We start from the raw sequence: 20397 nt of genomic DNA on the forward strand, positions 1-20397 counted from the left end.
CCTACGAAACGCTCTCACACGCGGCGAGAGCTCCTGAATAAACTAACGCGACTTCGGACCTCAGAATTAGTGAAAGCTGGATTAGCTGCTCATATCTATTCAAGCTTTTATAAATTAAGCGAAAGTACGTTTTTATGCACCAGGTTGCATAAACCATGACAAAATTTGTTTTCTGTTGGCGCTGCGACTCAGTTGAGCTCACAGCGGTAATTTGTTGATAAACTGGCGCGGCGACAAGAAAGCCGTTTGTGGAAGAGGGGGGGGGGGCTTTATGGCCGGCAGGAAGAAATAAGAGTGCATGGGAATTGGAACTGCATACTAGCCGCACACCTAATTCTTGATATTGAATAAAAAGTTTCTTTGCGGTGGAGCACCAAGACGGAATTCGATTAAGCACGAGCGCGTTCTAAGCGCCGGCACAATTAACCTGAATGTCAAACTAAATGTCATTAAAACGGGTCAATGTTATCGCTTTGATAACGTAAATACTTCCTGCAGCACAGCCACGCAGCGCAAGTATGCTCGACAATGTTTTTTTAGCGCCCGAAGCGCGGCTATATGCAGGCACGGCCGCGGAACTGCCGCAGGCCCGCAGTCCCCAAAGAAACGCCCGCACCGCGGCGCGCCAGTCGGTGCAAAATGGCCGCGCCCAGGAGAGGCTCAAAAATCTGGTCTATAGTAGGATACAACTTATAAAAACAGCAGTTGCTAACACTGGGCCGCGGCCCGCGGCGTCTTGTATTACTCCGCTGGCGAATCGCAACTGTAAACGAAATAAATTTTTTAATGCTTGACTATATCAAACGATCCACGTATCAGAACTGTAGAGCTCGTAACTTTTTTCTTGTGCTAAGCTTCTTGTTTACTTAACAAGAAACGTTTCAGCCACAGACTACTTTTTCGTCGTGGAGGAATTCTCCGCGCGGAGGCTGAATGTGGGCGGAGCTTCACTGCAGACTTAAGTTGTATCCGACTATAGGTTCAGCCATGGCGGCAGTGGTAGAGCGCAGTGCGTGTGCGATTTCAATCGTGTTCCGTGGGAACATTGTGTTTGAAGAACCTCGACACAGAATTAATTATTCCCTTATTATTGCTGGCGAGATTGTTCAGCCGTTCTTTCCTTGATGGAGCTGAAGGAAGACAGTTTGCTTGCTTTTACTACTCGGCGAAGTGGACCCGTCAGTACGAATTAGGACTACAAGTCGTTTTCACCGGCTGGGATCGTGACCTTTCTTGGTGCGTACTCAGTCTCAGTTTACTCATTGAAGTGTATTTTATGCTATTTTTGCGTTCGTAATGAAGAAATTCTAACGCATTTATCGGCACGTTATATTTTTGCGCTCACTCGTTTGGCTGTTTTGCCAAACTCGCTGTGTATTGAAACAAAGGCTGGTGATGTATGCAACTGGCCTCTACTACCGAAATGTGGGCATGCGTTCGGATGGTGCGCCGAAGTGCGTGTGCAAGCACACTCCGCTCAGCACGACTGCCTTTTAGTGCTGCAAGGGCAACCTTTCACGCTTCATAGACTTGCGTCGGTAAAAGTGGCGTAAATTACTGGGTTTGTTTGTTGTGGTTGCTGTGCCATTCTCTTGTCACCTGTAAAAGTGAACAATTATGCTTTCTTTTGCAGCAACCCTGGCCTATTGGGCTCGGCTGAAGAGTATTGATGCCACCGCAGCTGTTAACCTGACGATTATGCTCAACGAGAAGATTCAGTGAAAGCGCCGAGCGCAATAAAATACTGACGCACTAGGAAGTCATCTGCAGTGTTTTGGGCTCCCATGATGGCCATGTACTCGCTTACTCAACTGTATTTGAGCTAGCTGGAGTGCTTGGACGTCCCGACGACTCCATAGGGAAGTCTGTGGCTGGGCTGCAGTAGGTCTCCATTCCATCTGGAATTGTAACAGGTGTCAGCTGCATCTCGTATTGCAGCTGGTTCCAGTCTGGAAATGTGTCTCTTAAAACAGTAGGACTGGAACCAGTTAGAAATTTTCACCTGGATATTGATCTATGTATAGTCATATTCTCTTTATATAGACGTCTAGGCTACGTAGACTGGGCGTACTTACATGTTCACAAATATCTGATAAATGTAGAGCGTGATGTCTGCAGTACGTACCTACAACGTGAACTGGACCCCAATTTTCATGTTATAGGTACGTAGATTTTTCGTAAACGGTACTAATATGGATGTCTAATGGAGGTGTCTAATGTCCAGCGTAAATATCTTGCTGATGTCTATGGTACGTTTTATGGTTTACTGGGCAGTGAGCAGATGCAGGTTGAGAGCATTTCGGGTGGGTGCTTTAGAGAGGTGGCAGAGCGGGCCAAAGCTGAACTGTGGGAGAATATGGCAGGTGAGAACCTCGTGGTTCTCCACGCAGGGGTTAACGACGTATTGCAGGAGAAGGGGAAGTACCTGGGAAGGCAAATACAGGCAGGGGTAGAGAAACTTAGGGCGACCTCCGAGGCAGTGCACATTGTTCTGTGCACAGTCCCGGAGATCAGGGGACGGGGCCAGTACATTGCAGACCAGGTTATGAGGCCCAACACAGCAATCAGAGAGCTGGGAAAAACCCTCAGATGCGACGTGATGGATGTAAACCGGGTGATTTATGGAGACAGGAACTTTCTCCCATTCTGCCCAGATGGCATCCATTACGCCGAACCAGCGGGATGGCAGGTTGGGAAGAGGATAGGCCGTAGGGCACTTGCTTTTTTACAGGCACGCAGGAAACCCCTGCAGACCACGGAGTAGGCAGCAAATGTGAAGGGAGGGGGGGGCAGGACAAGGGCACGGCGAACAAAAAGGAAGCAACCTCTCAGTGTTGGGTTCAATGCAAGGGGGAAGAAGTCGAATTAAATGGGATGAAATTGAAGAACAACTAAAATCTGAAAACATTGAGGTATATGGGGTTGCGGAAACTCACCTGAGAGACATGGAAGAACCGCCACACATTGCAGGTTACACTTGGATAGGGTGTAATAGAAAAGAGAAAGACCGTAAGGGTGGAGGCCTAGGGGCATTAGTAAATGGGCAAGATTGGGAAAGAGTAAGAGAAAACTGCAGAGAGCATCTATGGCTCCAGGGCATAGTGGGGAGTCTAAGAACAATAATAGGGTTTGTATACCTTAAAACAGAGAGTGAGTCGAGTGAGGAGAATAAAGGGCATTTCGAATGTATGTCTAAAGACATCAGGGACTTAGGCTTGCATCAGGAAATAATCATCTTGGGAGATATGAACGCTCACTTGGAATACTTTGACGGAGCTACAGATACAATGGGGAAGATGTTAGGAGAATTCTGCGATGCCCATGATCTAGTAATGGTTAATACGGAAATAAAATGCGACGGGAAAGTAACATAGGTAAGAAATAATTCGCACTCAACTATTGACTACTGCCTAATGTCACACAAACTGTATGACAGGTTAGGGGACATGAAAATTGATGAAGAAGGTATGAAAAGCCTGGGAAGCGACCACAGAAGAATAAAAATTACATTTGGTAGCGCAATACCAGCGGTAGGAACTCAAGGGAGGGAAAGCAAACATAACCTCACTGATGCACAACTGCAGGAAGTGTCTGGACACATTGAAGACATAGTGTGCAGGCAACCGGATAGGGAGTGGACATATGATGCCCTCGTGGGGGTTTTTCAAGGGGAGTTAGAGAAGGCCCAAAGAAAAAAGGGAAGACGCACGCCAAAAAGCTGGTGGGACAGGGAAGTGAAGGCAGCCATAGCGAGACGACAGAAGGCATCCAGGGAACACAGAGTTGCAAAGAAAAGGGGGGCCCCACCAGACGAAGTGGATGCAAAATGGAATGAATACCTTGAGAGCAAAAGGGAGGCAGCGACATTGGTCCAAGCCAAAATAGGAAAGGCAGGAGTCCAGCGGATGATGGAGGTAAATAAGAAAGATAGGAATGCTGCAAAGAGGTTTTGGGAGCACATAAGGCTACAAGGGAAGAGAACAGAGGGCATCCAACACACTCTGACCACACAGGATGGAAAGAGGGTAGAGGGAGAGGAAGCACAGGAATTTATCAGACAAACAATTGAAGCAGCATTTGCAGAGCCTGTGGCGGATGGTCTAGGAGAGAGCAGGGACAGCAATGGGGCAGGGGAGGAAGAGCCTAGGGAGAGAACAGCAGGGGACTGGGGCAGAATAGAAGGCAAGGTTCCCATCGGAACAGCGACAGGACCAGATGGCATACCTATGAGATTAATTACCATACTAGGCAAAAAAAAGCAGACTGAAATTACGACAGATCATTGAAAAAGTAGTAGAGGGAGGAGACGTTCCAAAAGACTGGAAGGTGAGCAGGATGAGACTAATATACAAAGGCAAGGGAAGCAGGGACAACATTAAATCCTTACGGTTACATCAGTTATTTACAGGCTAGCAATGCAGATGGTGAAAATGAGAATGGAAGTATGGGCAGAGCGTGAGGAGATCTTGGGAGAGTTGCAGAACGGTTTCCGAAGGGACAGACGGTTGGAGGACAATCTATTTGTCATAACGCAGTGTATAGAGCTTGCTGAGGCAAGTCGGAGGCCTCTATGGATGGCATTTTTAGACATTAAGGGGGCATATGACAATGTGAATCAGGAAAAACTTCGGGACCAATTGAAGGGATATGGTGCTGATAGAAATCTGGTTGAATATCTACAACGTGTATATTCAGACAATGAGGTCGTAGTAACCTGGGAGGGAGAAACTACAAAACCAGCTAAAATTAAGAGAGGGCTAAGGCAGGGCTGCCCACTATCACCTCTACTTTTCATGGTATATGTGAGCCAAATGGAAAAGAGGTTGGAAGAGAGTGAGGTAGGAGTTGACGTGAGTTATATGCAGGATGGTCAGAAGGTAAACCAAGTGTTGGCTGGACTATATATGCGGATGATATTGAAGCGGGTAGACGACGACGACAAACAGCGATGGCACGAGTGGGAAGAGTAGAAGACGACAAAGAAGTTCGGACTGTGTTCTCGGTGCCGCTCGCAGCTGTTCTTGTCTATTTGTAAATATCTGTAAATATATTCTTTCCCGCAACATATTTGGTGGAGGTGCGGATTTCCCCTACGTCTACCGACGACGGAGCTACGCAGCGGCCGCCAGTTGCCTTCACTCATCATGACCCAAGACGCCGCCCAGCAAACCTCAGCCCCGGCCATGACATCACTCGTTCTTTCTCCCCATCGTGACCCTGGGACATTTTCTGGTACCGACAACACTGACGTCGACGACTGGATCAGCATGTACGAGCGAGTGAGTACCTACAACCGCTGGGATCCGACCCTCATGCTCGCAAATGTAATATTCTATCTAAAAGACACCGCCCGGGTCTGGTATGAGACGCACGAAGACCATTTGACCAGCTGGGACGTATGCAAAGAGAAACTCCGCGAATTGTTTGGACGGCCGCTCGGCCGAACGCTTGCCGCTAAGAAGGACCTCGCCTCCCGAGCTCAAACATCTACGGAGTCCTATGTGTCGTACATTCAAGATGTGCTGGCCCTCTGTCACAAAGTTGACGCCAACATGCCCGAGTCTGACAAAGTCAGCCACGTGTTGAAGGGAATCGCCGACGATGCCTTCAACTTGCTTGTATACAAGAACTGCACTACAATCGACGGAATCATTAAGGAATGTCGACGCTTCGAGGAAGCCAAAAGCAGGCGTATTAGCCAGCCGTACACACGCCTCCCCAACACGGCTGCGACTTCTTCATGTGAAGACCTGCGACACCGGGAAACTCCAGCACCCCCAGAAAATGTGACCCGCATCATCCGACGCGAGCTCGAAGCTATGTCCCCTGCCGCCCTGCATCTACATGATGGCGACAACCGCTTGCCTACCATCTCTCTGGTACAAGCTGTCGTCCGCCAAGAGCTTGCAAACCTTGGTTTCCAGCCCGTCAGCCCTGTACGGTCTTCACCACCACCCGAAATCACTGCGATTGCTCCTGGCCGACCTTCGTACTCCTCTCCACGTCGCCGAAACCCCAACGATTGGCGGACAACCGACGACAGGCCCATTTGTTTCAATTGCCACCGCATTGGCCACATCTCCCGCCACTGTCGAAATTATTGGTCCCGTCGCAGCACATACCGTCCTCTCAGCTCCCACCGTGACGACGAACAGCCCAGCCACTACACGCCCCCTCCAGCCCAGCACAGTGCTCCAGTCGACGGCCGGATTCCCCGCTCCAGCCGCTCCCCGTCCCCTCTGCGTCGACAGTCCCGTTCGCCCCAACGCCGTCGCTCCTCTCCTGGCCCCTACGGACGCTCGCAAGCGGAAAACTAGACGCTGCAGTGTCTGGAGGTGATGCTGCAGTACAGCCCCAGTCCCAAAATCCTCGATTAGCCCTTCGCGCACACCATAATTTGCTCGACATTCATGTCGATGGAGTGTCTGTGCGAGCCCTGATCGATACAGGCGCGCACGTATCCGTCATGAGTTCAGCCCTACGACGCCGCCTCCGAAAAGTACTGACCCCTGCACCCAAAGCCGTTCTCCGCGTTGCCGACGGCGGAACGCCTCATGTTGTTGGACTATGCACAGCCCGTGTGACCATATCCGGCCGCCATACATCCGTTCTGTTCTCTGTTCTGGACCAGTGCCCTCATGAAGTCATTCTTGGCCTCGACTTCCTGTCTGAGCATTCAGCCCTCATTGACTGCGCCACTAATGTTGTTCAGCTTGACCTTCCTCTTTCTGCTGAGTCGCCGTCCCCAGTTATACACCGTCTTTGTGCTGTCGACTTTGTCCGTCTACCGCCTCAAGCCGCAACTTACATTTCTTTCTCATCTGTTCCCCCTGTACCTGATGGTCACTACGTAGTCACTCCGGAACTTGACGTCGCCCAGCTGACACGCAGCATTGCGCTTCCACACACTGTATTTACAATGTCGGCCAACCGAGCGTACCTTCCGGTCCTGAACTTTGGTTCATCCATCCAACCGCTCCCGCAAGGCATCTCACTCGCCACGCTGTGCCCTGCTGCCGAATGTGTGATATCAGTGGTGGACAGCTGCTTACCTTCCACTCAGCAATGCCGGCTGCCTGCGGCCCCATCAACAGTGAACCCAACGGACGACTACGCCGACATGATCGCTTCTGACCTACCGCCGCTGCAAGCTCGCGATCTTAGGTGCCTCTTATCATCTTTCCGCGACATCTTCGACTTTGATAGCCGTGTTTTGGCTCGGACCTCTGTGGTGACGCATCACATAAACACCGGTGATTCCGCTCCTCTCCGCAGACGTCCGTACCGAGTGTCCAGCGCCGAACGCACCGTCATAAATCAAGAGGTGGACAAGATGCTCGCAAAAGACATCATCGAGCCCTCGTCAAGTCCTTGGGCTTCACCAGTCGTCCTGGTGAAAAAGAAGGACGGCAGCTGGCGCTTCTGCGTTGATTATCGGCACCTCAACCGCATCACAAAAAAAAGACGTATATCCACTCCCAAGGATCGATGATGCATTAGACTGCCTCCACGGCGCCAAATATTTCTCTTCAATTGATCTTCGATCGGGATACTGGCTAATTGCCGTTGATGAAAAGGACCGCGAGAAGACCGCCTTCGTGACGCCTGATGGCTTATACCAGTTTAAAGTCATGCCGTTCGGCCTCTGTAACGCCCCGGCTACCTTCGAACGAATGATGGACTCCCTTCTTCGTGGCTTTAAATGGTCCACTTGCCTCTGTTACCTAGACGATGTTGTGGTTTTCTCGCCTACTTTTTCCACGCACCTCGAGCGCCTCTCCAATATTCTGACAGTATTTCGTAACGCCGGACTTCAGCTGAACTCATCGAAATGCAAGTTCGGTCGTCGCCAACTCACTATTCTCGGACACCTCGTTGACGCTTCTGGTGTACGCCCAGATCCCATCAAAATTCAAGCTGTGAAGGACTTTCCTCTTCCAAGGTCGTCGAAAGATGTGCGCAGCTTTGTCGGCTTGTGCTCGTATTTTCGCCGTTTTATCAAAGATTTCGCCGGCATCGCTCGTCCCCTCACCGATCTTCTGAAGAACGACACCCCCTTTACTTGGGGCCCTGCTCAAGAGAACTCATTTTCAACCCTCGTTCATTTGCTGACCACTCCGCCCATCTTAGCACATTTTGACCCGTCGTCTCCCACAGAGGTTCGCACGGACGCCTCCGGATATGGCATCGGCGCCGTCCTAGCCCAACGTCAACAGGGTCAGGATCGAGTCATCGCTTATGCCAGCCGCCTACTTTCAGCCGCAGAGCAAAATTACACCATTACTGAGCGTGAGTGTCTTGCCCTTGTCTGGGCAGTGGCTAAATTCAGACCCTACCTGTTCGGCCGTTCATTCGCTGTTGTCACTGATCACCACGCTCTCTGTTGGCTGTCTTCACTAAAAGATCCCACCGGTCGCCTTGGTCGCTGGGCATTGCGCCTCCAAGAATACTCATACTCCGTCGTGTACAAGTCAGGGCGCCATCACCAGGACGCTGACTGTTTATCCCGATACCCTGTAGAACCACCTGACCTAGAGGACGCTGCCCAAGCAACCACAGATATCCGTCGGACGTCCGAGCTAGATCCGAACGTCCTTTGCCGAGATCGGACGTCCATCGGATGTACGAATACAATCCGATTTCGGATATCCGTATTCATACATCCGCCGGACGTACGGACAGTATCCGCTTCTGTATATCCGCATTAGAGACAAGGTGTACGTCCGAGGGATGTACGGTGGAGCATATTCTCAGGATATGAGTATAGAGTTTTTTTCTAATTTTTCACACAGAAAATTCGCGCCGTTCGAGTATGTATATTGTAGAGTTCGCTTTTTTAACCTAGAAAATATTATTCGCGAAGGAAATTTTGTCAGTTTTATTGGATAGTGTGCACGAAATTGCGTTAATATCTGCATATCTGCTTTGGAGAAATTATTTCCATGAGCTACAGGGGTTTGACTTGAGGACTTTTGTAAATTCGAGCAATTCCCTAGTTATATACTTGCAGTGCAAGGGCCACTGCTGAACTAAATTTATTTAAGGGTAGGAGCGAGTGCTACACAATTTTACAGTAAATCAATTACTAATTAACATCTAGAAAACATCTAAAAATCAGTAGCGACATCGTGTCCGCCGTGGTCAAACGCGATTGAAACCACTTGTAAATTCAAAACTCCCGCCGAACTTCGCTATCATCATCATCATAAATGCAGCTTGCAGTCAGCCCAATCCAATCCATCAGCCATAGAGTGCAGCGGCGTAATGGCGGCGTTGTTAGTTTGGTGCGAAGCGTGGTGCCCCTTTTGAGCTCTGTTACTAGAATGTGTGGCTTTTGTTAGTCTGCGGACGAAAGTGGTGTGCAACTTGAACAATTCGAAGGATGCGGCAAGCGCCTGAAGCCCTCCTGGAATGCTGGAATATCGTACTACACCGACTTCGGATGAAAGAAGGCCTAGTGTAATTGCCTACGGCATGGCCTACGGAGGTAAGTACAGTACACTGCTTGGGAATTACTTTTATGACAATGGAGCAGGCTCTGTAACATTCTCTCGCGGGAGAGTTGGAGTTATGTTATGGCTATACTGTGGTGTGGGCTACAGATGGGTTGAGACTTGTGCTACGTCTCTTGCCTCTTTGTGCTGTAGTGGTCGTCATTAACATGAATAGCATTGACTATAAGTGACTAGTTGCCGAACATTCTTGAAGTTATCATGATCTCTTGCAATTTGGCGCAGGCATAATCTTTTTGTCAGCAGTCCTGACACTGGTTTTTGCTTGAGTCTAGGGAAAGGAGGGCAGAACTCTGAAATTAGAGACTACATGTAACAGGTGGGTTGTAGGGCGGGTGCCATCATGAAAAATGCTCAATTTCCTAGCTCTTGGCCCCTCGCAAGCATAGAATACCTTCTGGTGTCAAGGATGATGACTATGTCGGTGTGTCTCTCACCTCTGTGCTATTTTGGGCTTCATTAACGTGAATACCAATAACAAAGTTGCCAAGCATTTTTGAATGTATCATGGTCTACTGAGATTTGGCGTGGGCTTGAGTACTAACCTTTTTCTTTTCATTTTTTACAGAAAGCTGTTTGCTTCCGCTTCGTCATGGAAGTAGGAAGATGGTTGTGCGCTCGAAGTTTTACCGTCATGGAAGTAGGAAGATGGTTGTGCGCTCGAAGTTTTACGTCTTATCGAGGAGTTATACACTTCACAGTAACTCAGTCCTGTGCTGATGTACAATCACAATAAAATATTCTCGCTGTACTTTCAGTTGCTTTTTTCATTTTATTGCCCCGCGGACACGAAGAAAGTATGCATGTGCCATATATGCAAACATCCGAGAAAGATCCGGGAACGGACGTCCGAAATCGATGTCCATTGGCCAGACAAACATGTCCCTTTGGACGCCTATAGGACGGCCGACGGACGTCCACCGGCTGTTCGCGGACGTCCGTCGGCCGTCCGGAACATCCGAAACGGACGGCCAGCGGCCGGCCGATGGATATCTGTGGTTGCTTGGGTGAGACCCTGCCCTGCCTCTTCGCTATCTCCGATCTTGCCGATATTGCCAACGAACAGCGCCACGACTCATCTTTACGTCCTATCTTTGATGGCATCCGTTCTGCAAACCGATCTCCGTCTCTGAACCTTTATGTGCTCCAGAACGGCATTTTGTATCGCCGAAACCTACGCTCCGATGGCCCTCCGCTCCTGCTCGTGATACCCCAACGTCTACGCTCTTCTGTCCTTGAAGAACTGCACGATCTGCCGACAGCCGGTCACCTTGGCGTGTCCCGCACGCACGCTCGGGTGCGGCATCGCTTCTTTTGGCCTGGTCTCTATCGTTCCGTCAAACGTTACGTGGCCGCTTGCGACCTGTGTCAACGTCGGAAAAGGCCCTCCACTTTGCCTGCCGGTCTTCTGCAACCCATCGACATCCCTCCGGAACCTTTTCACCGTGTTGGCCTCGACCTTCTTGGCCCTTTTCCGACGTCCCTCTCCGGCAACAAGTGGATCGCTGTCGCAACTGATTATACGACTCGGTACGCCATCACGCGTGCTTTGCCGTCCAGCTGCGCTACCGATGTTGCCGATTTTCTTCTGCAAGACGTCATCCTTCACCACGGCGCCCCTCGTCAACTGCTCACCGACCGCCGTCGTTATTTTCTATCCAGAGTAGTTCACGACATTCTTCGTTCGTGTGACACGCAGCACCAACTCGCGACAGCTTACCACCCACAAACCAATGGGCTTACCGAAAGGTTCAACCGCACGCTCACCGACATGTTAGCCATGTACGTATCGCCAAACCACCGAGATTGGGACGCAGCCTTGCCTTATGTGACATTTGCATATAACTCTTCCCTTCATGACAGAACAGGCTATTCTCCTTTCTACCTTTTGTTTGGTAGGCATCCCACCTTGCCTTTGGACACACTCTTGCCGCCTTCTTCAGCCCCCACCACTGCTTACGCTCGGGACGCCATCTCCCAGGCCACGCTGGCGCGCCAAATAGCACGTAGTAGGCTTCAAGCCTCTCAAGTTTCCCAGAAGTCAGCTTACGACCGCCGTCACCAGGCCGTCGAATTTACCCCAGGATCACTCGTCCTTCTCTGGACGCCCTCTCGCAGCGTCGGTCTCTCCGAGAAGCTCCTTTCGCACTACCGTGGCCCTTACCGTGTCGTGCGACGTGTTACCGACGTGAACTATGAAATTGCTCTCCTTGAAACCTCGCCATCGTCCTCTGGCGCCACCACCGACATCGTCCACGTCTGTCGCCTGAAACCTTATCACGACGCTCATACGCCGCCGCCCTAACGCCGAGACGGCGTTTCAGCAGCCGGGGGTCCTGAAGCGGGTAGACGACGACGACAAACAGCGATGGCACGAGTGGGAAGAGTAGAAGACGACAAAGAAGTTCGGACTGTGTTCTCGGTGCCGCTCGCAGCTGTTCTTGTCTATTTGTAAATATCTGTAAATATATTCTTTCCCGCAACAATATTGTTCTACTAGCAGACAAGCGAGATAGGCTGCAGGAACTAGCTAAAATCTGTGGTGAGGAGGGCAACAAGTTAGGGCTCCAGTTCAGTAGAGAGAAATCAGGGATAATGGTCTATAATGATGAGAAGGGAGACCCACTAGAAATACAAGACACTATGATAGACCATGTGAGAACTTATAAGTATCTAGGTGTATGGCTAAGTGAAGGGAAAAAGTATCTGGAAGAGCATGAGAGGATTCTGAAGAATAAAGGAAAAAGGAATTCAGACGTTATGAAGCATAGAGCACTATGGAACTATAATAGGTATGAGGTGGTTAGATGAGTATGGAAGGGAATCATGGTACCGGGCCTCACATTTGGAAATGCAGTCCTGTGCATGCATGAAATCAGAAGTACAGTCAGGGCTAGAGGTCAGACAAAGAAGTGTAGGAAGGCTAGCCTTGGGAGCCCATGGGAACACTCCGAATGAGGGAGTCCAGGGAGATATGGGTTGGGCGTCGTTCGAGGTTCGGGAGGCCATCAGCAAACTGAAATATGATCAGAGACTAACTCAAATGGAGGAAACAAGGTGGGCAAAAAAGGTGTACAAGTATCTGTACATGAAAAGTATTTACACAAAATGGACTAATAGAACCCGAAAGCTAATTAAGAACGAAGTATTTACGGGTGAGGGATGGGACGCAACAAAAGACTAACGTGAAAGCGGAGGTAAAGGAGACGGAAAGAAAGATGTGGAAAGAAAGAATGCAGGAAAAATCGGCGCTAGGCATATATAGGACACGAAAACAGGACATCAAAAAAGAGCGATTATTCGATAATTCGCGGGGCAGTTCACTGCTTTTTGAGGCTAGGACAGGGACTCTGAGAACAAAAACGTATTTGAAGAAGTGGATATTTTGTGCTCTGCTTGTAAAACGGAAACGGAGACCATAGAACACTTGGTTCTGAGGTGCGCAGAACTCCGCCCAGCCCTCCCAGAGGGGGCAGCAACGACCATAGAGATTTTGGTTGGTTGGTAACAACTTTATTCATAGTCCTGCAGAGCTTTCGCCGACGGGGCCTTAGGTCTCCCACGTGGGGACGTCGAGGCGCTGCCTCGCCGTCGCCTCGCGGGCCTGCTGGACGGCCCAGAGTTGGTCCCCGAGGCTGGGGCTGCGCAAGGCAGCGGCCAACCGCGGCGGGAGGGTTCCGGAATTAGCACCGTGAAGGTTTTTGTTGCAGTCCCAGAGCATGTGAGTTAAAGTAGCTACATTGGCGTTGCAGACCTTGCATATATTTGTCGGGTATGTACCGGGGTAAAGCCTGTGGTATAGTTCCGGGTTGGGGTACGTGAGCGTCTGCAGTTGTCTGAGGGTCACCGCGTGCGCCCTGTCCAGCTTGTCGCTGGGCGGAGGGAAGGTTCGGCGGGCCAGGCAGAGGGCCTTGGTAATTTCGTTGTAGCTGATCAAGCAGTCTTTGGTGCTATTCCACGGACGACGGTCGCCGGCGCGGTTCGCGAGCTCGCGCGCCTTGGCGTGTGCCGTCTCGTTGCGGTTGCGATACGTCCTCGATACTTCTCCCATGTGCGCCGGGAACCATTGAATTCTGGTTTGGAATTCTACCTCCTGCTGGACTTGCCGGTTCCTCAGGACTTGGGCCGCTCTCTGTGAGATCCATCCTTTGGCGAAGTTTCTAACCGTCTGACGCGAGTCGCAGAGAACCACGGTGCACGTCGGATCCGTGAGGGCGAGTGCCACCGCCGCTTCCTCCGCCTCTTCTGCGCGTTCGCACGCTACACTTGACGTTATGCGCGTTTTGCCGCAGAGATAGCGCTGGGATTTACTGGGGAGGACGGGCGAGTGGATGGGAAAAGCGTGACATTGACGAAGGGGAGGTTGGAGGATTGGTGGCGGAAAACAAGGGAGGCGTGAATTTCGAGGGGAAAAGGATAGACAGATTAGATATTGTAAGAGCGAAAGGGAAAGAAAGGGAAAAGAAAATTAAATTAACAATGGGGGAAGTATAGGCTAGGTGGCGAAAGCTACCGCCCGGTACAAAGGGTAAAGCCATTATCATCCATCCAGCTAGCATGGTAGCAAGGCATGTGGCGAGGCGGGGAAAAGTGATTTTGCTTTGCAGCTCGTGCTCCGGCATTTTAAAGTAATGTCGAGGCTTGCCTCCCTTCCTGTCACGTCTTCTGGTTAACCACATCTTCGCGCTGCCTCGTTAGTCAGGGAAAAATTCTGAACGGAAGGACTTTCGTGGTTATCCCAACGCAGCGGCGACCGGCATGTGTGTGTAGTGCGGTGGAACCTTCGGCCAGAGAACGCGATCGGTCAAGGTAATTCCGTTGCGATTTTCATCTTCTTTTGCAGATTGCCGCCACAAGTTACTAAATGCTCATGGGCGAAGCGTGGTGGTGATTTGTTTTGTGGGATCGCTGTGTATGTTTGCTGTCAAGCTACTCGAAAAGAGCTTGCTTGCGTGCGCATGGCAGATCGTCACACTTTTAGTGCACCTTTATTGGGCTGCGGAAATTCAGTTTGTGTGTTGCATATCTTACATATTAGGGGAAATATATGTGCGACAGGGAAGTAGAAACATGTTTTTCAGGGGAGTCAATGTTGCAGGAACATGTCGCAACATCGTCCGAAGCGCATCTGTGTACAACTTGGCGTTTCTAACCAGAACCCCTTCTGGGCGCTTGCGTGTTCTTTGATGCGCGAACAGCTCCTATCGACGCACCATTCGTTTGACTCGGCGCTGCGGTAGGTAGGTGAGACATACGGAACGGACGGTGTCTGTGCGTTTCCGCCGCACTTCTGAATTGATTCCAGGCATGTGTATAAGTTGTGAAGTGCATTTAAAGTGCAGCGCTATGTCTTGAAATACCTCAAATGACCAATCATTGGCGTCTAAGTCACCAGCTTATGCGTGTCGAAAATAATGCATGAAGACGTTGCAAACTCCGTTGTGTAACTGTGCAAAGTAGCGATCACTACTGAAGTGCAGTTAAAGCGCTGGTCGTAAATATCGTACATATCGCAGTAACCTCAGCACAAGACGGTGAAATGATATTCTGTCGGTTTCGTGGTAATCGAGAGTAATAATAGACAGATTTAGCACACCGGAGACGTGCAGCTGGCCAAAATCTTTAGCTTACGTGCTTGACGGCCGCGTTTTCCGTGCTCCTGCAGTTTATGACGGAGCAGACTCGCGAAAATATCAAATCTAAGCACGGGCTCATTGAGCCCGTGCTTAATATTAAGCTTTCGGCAAGTTTGCTTCGTCGCGAAGTGCAGAAAAAGTGGCCGCCGCGCATGCTAGGTAAAGATTTGGCCGGCTGTACTAACATAGAGCGCATGCGCAGTGTCAAGCACGTTGCCGGGTCGGACCACTGCGCATGCACAACAGGCGTACGTAAACCCGGTATGCGTCTCCGGTATGCTAAACTTCCGTAATATTCCCTGAAATATTTAATTTCAATTTGTACATAGAAAGCTTGCAGGCTACTGCATTCACTTTCTGAATTGCCTTACTGCACCATGCAGTAGGGCATTCCTTTATGCAGTGGATACTTTCTTGTGGCACTTGTCTCAACGGTTCTGCCACAGAGGTTCATCCAGGTGAGCTTAGGCCTGTATTGATGAGGGGGGTTCCCACTGCAGCCCATGTATATTGTATTGCTAGGTGTAAAAGCGATGTGGCCTGTTTCACTGTGTTCAGCATCTGCGCAGGTTAGCCTATGCAGGATAAGCACAGGTGAAGAGCAGAGGTGGGTTAACCTTTGCACTGCTACACCTGTGTGGTCTAGGGTTCATTTGTTTGCAGTGACATAGGAGAGTACATGAGGTCACAGTCTTAAGGTATGAGGCCACCTTTTTCAAAATCCCGCAAGGGCACCTTGTGTAACAAGGTGTTGGTGCTTGGCGCCACCACGGCGCCACCACGGCGCCATCACCAAGGTGTTGGTGCTTGGCGCCACCCTTAGCCCCCATACCGAAGCTGTCATCCGTACCGTGGCGATAGGTTGAAAGGTGGAGGGAAGAAACCTTGAACGGTGGCGGTCGAGGAAGTGGTCAATCCTCGGCCGATGGGCTCCTCGTCTGTCTACCAGGCGGGGAGTCCTGGGACCTTCCTCTGTGTATAAGGGTGAATCAGAGGCGGCAAATTATCAGGAACCCTTAGTTTATACATGCCGTATGGAAAAATCTGCAAAAAAATCTGATCGGCCCCCAAAAAGGGGTCGCACCGATGTGAAGAAACTAAGTCCACAGAAGCCAGAAGCGTTTGCGAAGTTTTTTATGCTTCACTCAAACACTGATGTACCGGTAGCCAACCTCTGCATTTGTCATCGCCAACACCCTAAAAAGTTGTGTAGGCAAAGACTACAAAGCAAAAAAGCAACGAACCGGAGACCTCCTTGTAGAAGTAAACACAAAAGAACAGAGCACCAAACTAATGTCACTACAGAACCTTGGAGAAATGAGCGTACAGGTAACCCCGCACCGCACCCTGAACCACTCAAAAGGCGTCATATCTGAATATGAACTCCTAGAGAGTACCGATGCTGAAATGAAAGAAGAACTAGCCGAACAGGGAGTAATAGCAGCCCGACGAATAACCATCCGGAGAAATAATGCTGAAATCAAGACCAAACACATTGTATTAACTTTCAATAGCACAACTCTGCCTGACTCCATCCACGCCGCATACCTCCATTGTAAAGTCCGCCCATACATACCGAATCCGAGACGATGTTTCAAGTGCCAGCGCTTTGGACACAGCACGTTGGCCTGCCGGGGCAAACCCACTTGTGTCACATGCGCAGAAGACGCACACACAGAAGAAAGATGCAAACGCACACCAAAATGCATCAACTGCAATGGCGCACATGGCGCGTACTCCAGGTCGTGCCCAGTCTGGAAAACAGAAAAACAAATTATAACTTTGAAGACTACAGAAAACCTGTCCTACCTTGAGGCAAAAAAACGCGTCTCTTTCCAACAGAAAGGGACGTACTCTGAAGCAGTGACGCGGGGACCGCCGCCGCCTTCAGTTTCTGTCGGCACACAGGTCTATCCGGTAGACCTGGTGTCGACACCCAAGTCCCCACCACAGAAGTCGGTGGTACAGTTCACAGGGCTGAAACTTTCGCGAGAAGACCACGCGATACTCGCCGGAGGCCCTCAGGCCCCACTTTCAGCAGCGGCATCCTCGGCGACAGACACTCAGAACAGCTCTGCCACAACTGCACCTGTCGCCCCACCCCTCTAAGAAGGCGCCTGCTGGCCCAAGAGACTCTGCCCCTGGAGCAGAGCATGGTTCAGTGGTACCAACAAAAAAGACGAATGCGAAGGCCACGGGCCATCGCAACCAAGAAGCATCCTCCACGTCCACCGTGGAGGATATGGATGTCGGCGAAAGTCCGCCGACATCTAAAACACACGCATCCGCGGATTCTCCGCGGAAATCCGGCGCCATGAAAGTGGCGAAGGATTTAACTCCTGGTTCGCCACCGCTGCAGCGGCGGCGAGACTCCCTAGAGAAAAAAGGGAAACCACGAATCACTGCTCCTGAGAATAAGTAACTTTCCCCAATCCCCAACTTATCACAATGGCGTATCTAATACAATGGAACTGTAGAGGTCTACACAGAAACTACACAGACATAACCGATATGCTCAAAACAATGGCACCTACAGCTGTGTGCCTGCAAGAAACGAACCTTGGGCCACAGCACACAAACATCTTAAAAAAATATAATATTTTCCGGAAAGACAGAGTACAAGCCAGCCGACTCTCAGGAGTCGTCGCTATCATCACGCAAAGCGATGTCCCTGCAAGAGAGGTATCATTAAAGACGAACTTAGAAGCGGTCGCAGTAAACATCATTAGCCATAAAACAATAACAATATGCTCTGTGTACATACCACCACACAACACAATAGCCATGCATGACCTTGAAGAACTTCTGGAACAGTTGCCAGAGCCATATGTCATAATTGGGGATTTTAACGCACACTCCTCATTCTGGGGAAGTGAGCATACTGATTGCAGGGGTCAGCTCATCGAAGATTTTATTATTTCGAATAACATATGTTTAATGGATACGGGAAAAGCAACGTACTGCTGCCCCAGCTCTGGAAAAATGACCTGCCTAGATTTAGCGTTTGCATCACCATCTGTTTTTAATGATTTTATTTGGGATGTTTTAGATGACCCCCGGGGAAGTGATCACTTACCTACGGTTTTAAAGCTAACATCAGCGACATCCATCCTCCCTACGAAGCCTCGGCAATGGAAAATTCACCTCGCCGATTGGGCACTTTTCAGAACTAAGGCCACATTAGAAAAAGAATATGCCGAAACCCTTACAATAGAAGAAATAAATGAAAAATTTGTCACATGCTTAATATCTGCAGCAATAGAAGCCATCCCACAAACGTCTCAAATTGCACGAAAAACACATAAAGTCTGGTGGTCAAATGAATGCACATTGGCTAAAAAGCAGCAAAACAAGGCTTGGGGCAACCTTCGCAGATATCCCACTGCAGGGAACATGCTCACCTTCAAAAGGGCTAGAGCCAAAGCACGATACATTAGACGCAACACAGAAAGGGCATCATGGCAACAGTACATATCATCCATAAACAGCTCAATATCATGAAAGAAAATGTGGGAGCAGGTACGGAAATTCACTGGAAATTTTACTCCATTCACATTTCCAATGCTAACAACACCCGGTACTCAAACAACATTAGAAGATCAGGCCAACATATTGGGTGAGCATTTTTCCACAGTTTGAAGTGCATCCAACTACACACACACATTTCAAAAGCACAAAACAATAGTAGAAAAACAAAAACTTCCCTTCAGAACATGCATACATGACTACAATCAGCTTATTACAATGCAGGAACTAAACACAGTACTAACATCCGGTAAAAAGACAGCACCAGGCCCAGACAGTATACATTATGCCATGCTTGCTCACCTCTCTGAGACTGCCATAGAAGCTCTCCTAAAATTTTTCAATAAAATATGGATGAGTGGAGAAATCCCCCATGCATGGAAAGAAGCCATCATAGTACCCTTCCTAAAACCTGGCAAACTACCAACTAGTCCCACCAGTTACAGGCCAATAGCACTCACTAGCTGCATAGCAAAATCATTCGAAAGCATTCTAAACATCAGACTAACCTTCATACTTCAGTCTCGGCAACTTTTAGATATACACCAATGCGGGTTTAAAAAGACATGTTCCACAACCGATCACCTTGTCCGCTTCGAGAACACAGTCCGGGAAGCGTTCATCCACAACCAACACTGTATCGGGGTCTTCTTCGACCTGGAGAAGGCTTACGATACCACGTGGAGGTTCGGTATCCTCCGTGACCTAGCGGACCTAGGTATCCGCGGCAGGATGCTGAGCTGTTTGAGCGACTTCCTGACCAATCGCACGTTCAGAGTCCGCCTAGGCGCAACCTTCTCCAAGACTTTTTTCCAAGAAACTGGTGTACCCCAAGGGTGCATCCTCAGCATGACCTTATTTGTCATCAAAATGAACTCCATAGGAAAAGCAATCCCAAAATCCATCATGTACTCAGTTTACGTAGACGACCTCCAAATAGCATGCACGTCTTCCAGCATACCTACCTGTGAGCGGCAAATACAAATAACAATAAATAAACTGGCTACCTGGGCAGTTAGAAACGGATTTAGATTTTCCTCTCAGAAAACAGTAGCGGTTCTGTTCTCTTTGAGACGAGGCCTACAGGCCGACCCCACACTATATTTAAACCAGACCCCATTACCGTTCAAACAAGAGCACAAATTTCTAGGGATAACTTTCGATAAAAAACTCACTTTCTTGCCACATATAAACAGCTTAAAGAAAAAAGCTTCCCAAGCCCTCAATGTGCTGAAAATACTATCAAGAAAACGCTGGGGGTCTGCTAGAGCTTCCCTGTTACATATATATCGTTCTCTGGTTCGCTCTAAGTTAGACTATGGGTCCATAGTATATGGCTCAGCAAGACTGTCCTACATAAAACGACTCGATCCTGTCCACAATCTTGGTTTAAGGCTGTCTTCCGGTGCTTACAGAACTTCACCAATAGCAAGTCTGTATGTGGAAACTAATGAACCTTCCTTAGAAGATCGAAGAACTGCACTAACTTGTACATACATCCTCAAAATCCTTTCTCAGCCCAAACATCTCTGTTACCCAATTGTCATGAAATGCCCATCCCGAATACTCTTCAACAACAAGCCCCATGCGATTAAGCCGTTGCTCTTGCGCTTCGAAGAAAAATGTAAAACTCTTAACGCACTAAAGGAAATCAAAAATATTGCCCCAAGACACGAAGCGCTACCACCGTGGTACACTCTCCCCACAGTGTGTGACGTCACACT

General features: G+C 49.4%; 1 long non-coding RNA gene across 1 annotated transcript; it reads left to right on the forward strand.

The window, feature by feature from the left end:
• Nucleotides 1-1005: 1005 nt before the first annotated feature.
• Nucleotides 1006-1759, forward strand: LOC149367744 (uncharacterized). Its single transcript, XR_016287767.1, has 2 exons — nt 1006-1236; nt 1634-1759. It is a non-coding gene; the product is annotated as an uncharacterized LOC149367744 (long non-coding RNA).
• The last annotated feature ends 18638 nt before the right edge of the window (nt 1760-20397 follow it).

The sequence above is a fragment of the Amblyomma mixtum genome, chromosome 1 (genome assembly GCF_055824585.1).
Source record: "Amblyomma mixtum isolate Tamu chromosome 1, ASM5582458v1, whole genome shotgun sequence".
In the NCBI taxonomy this organism is placed as follows: domain Eukaryota; kingdom Metazoa; phylum Arthropoda; class Arachnida; order Ixodida; family Ixodidae; genus Amblyomma; species Amblyomma mixtum.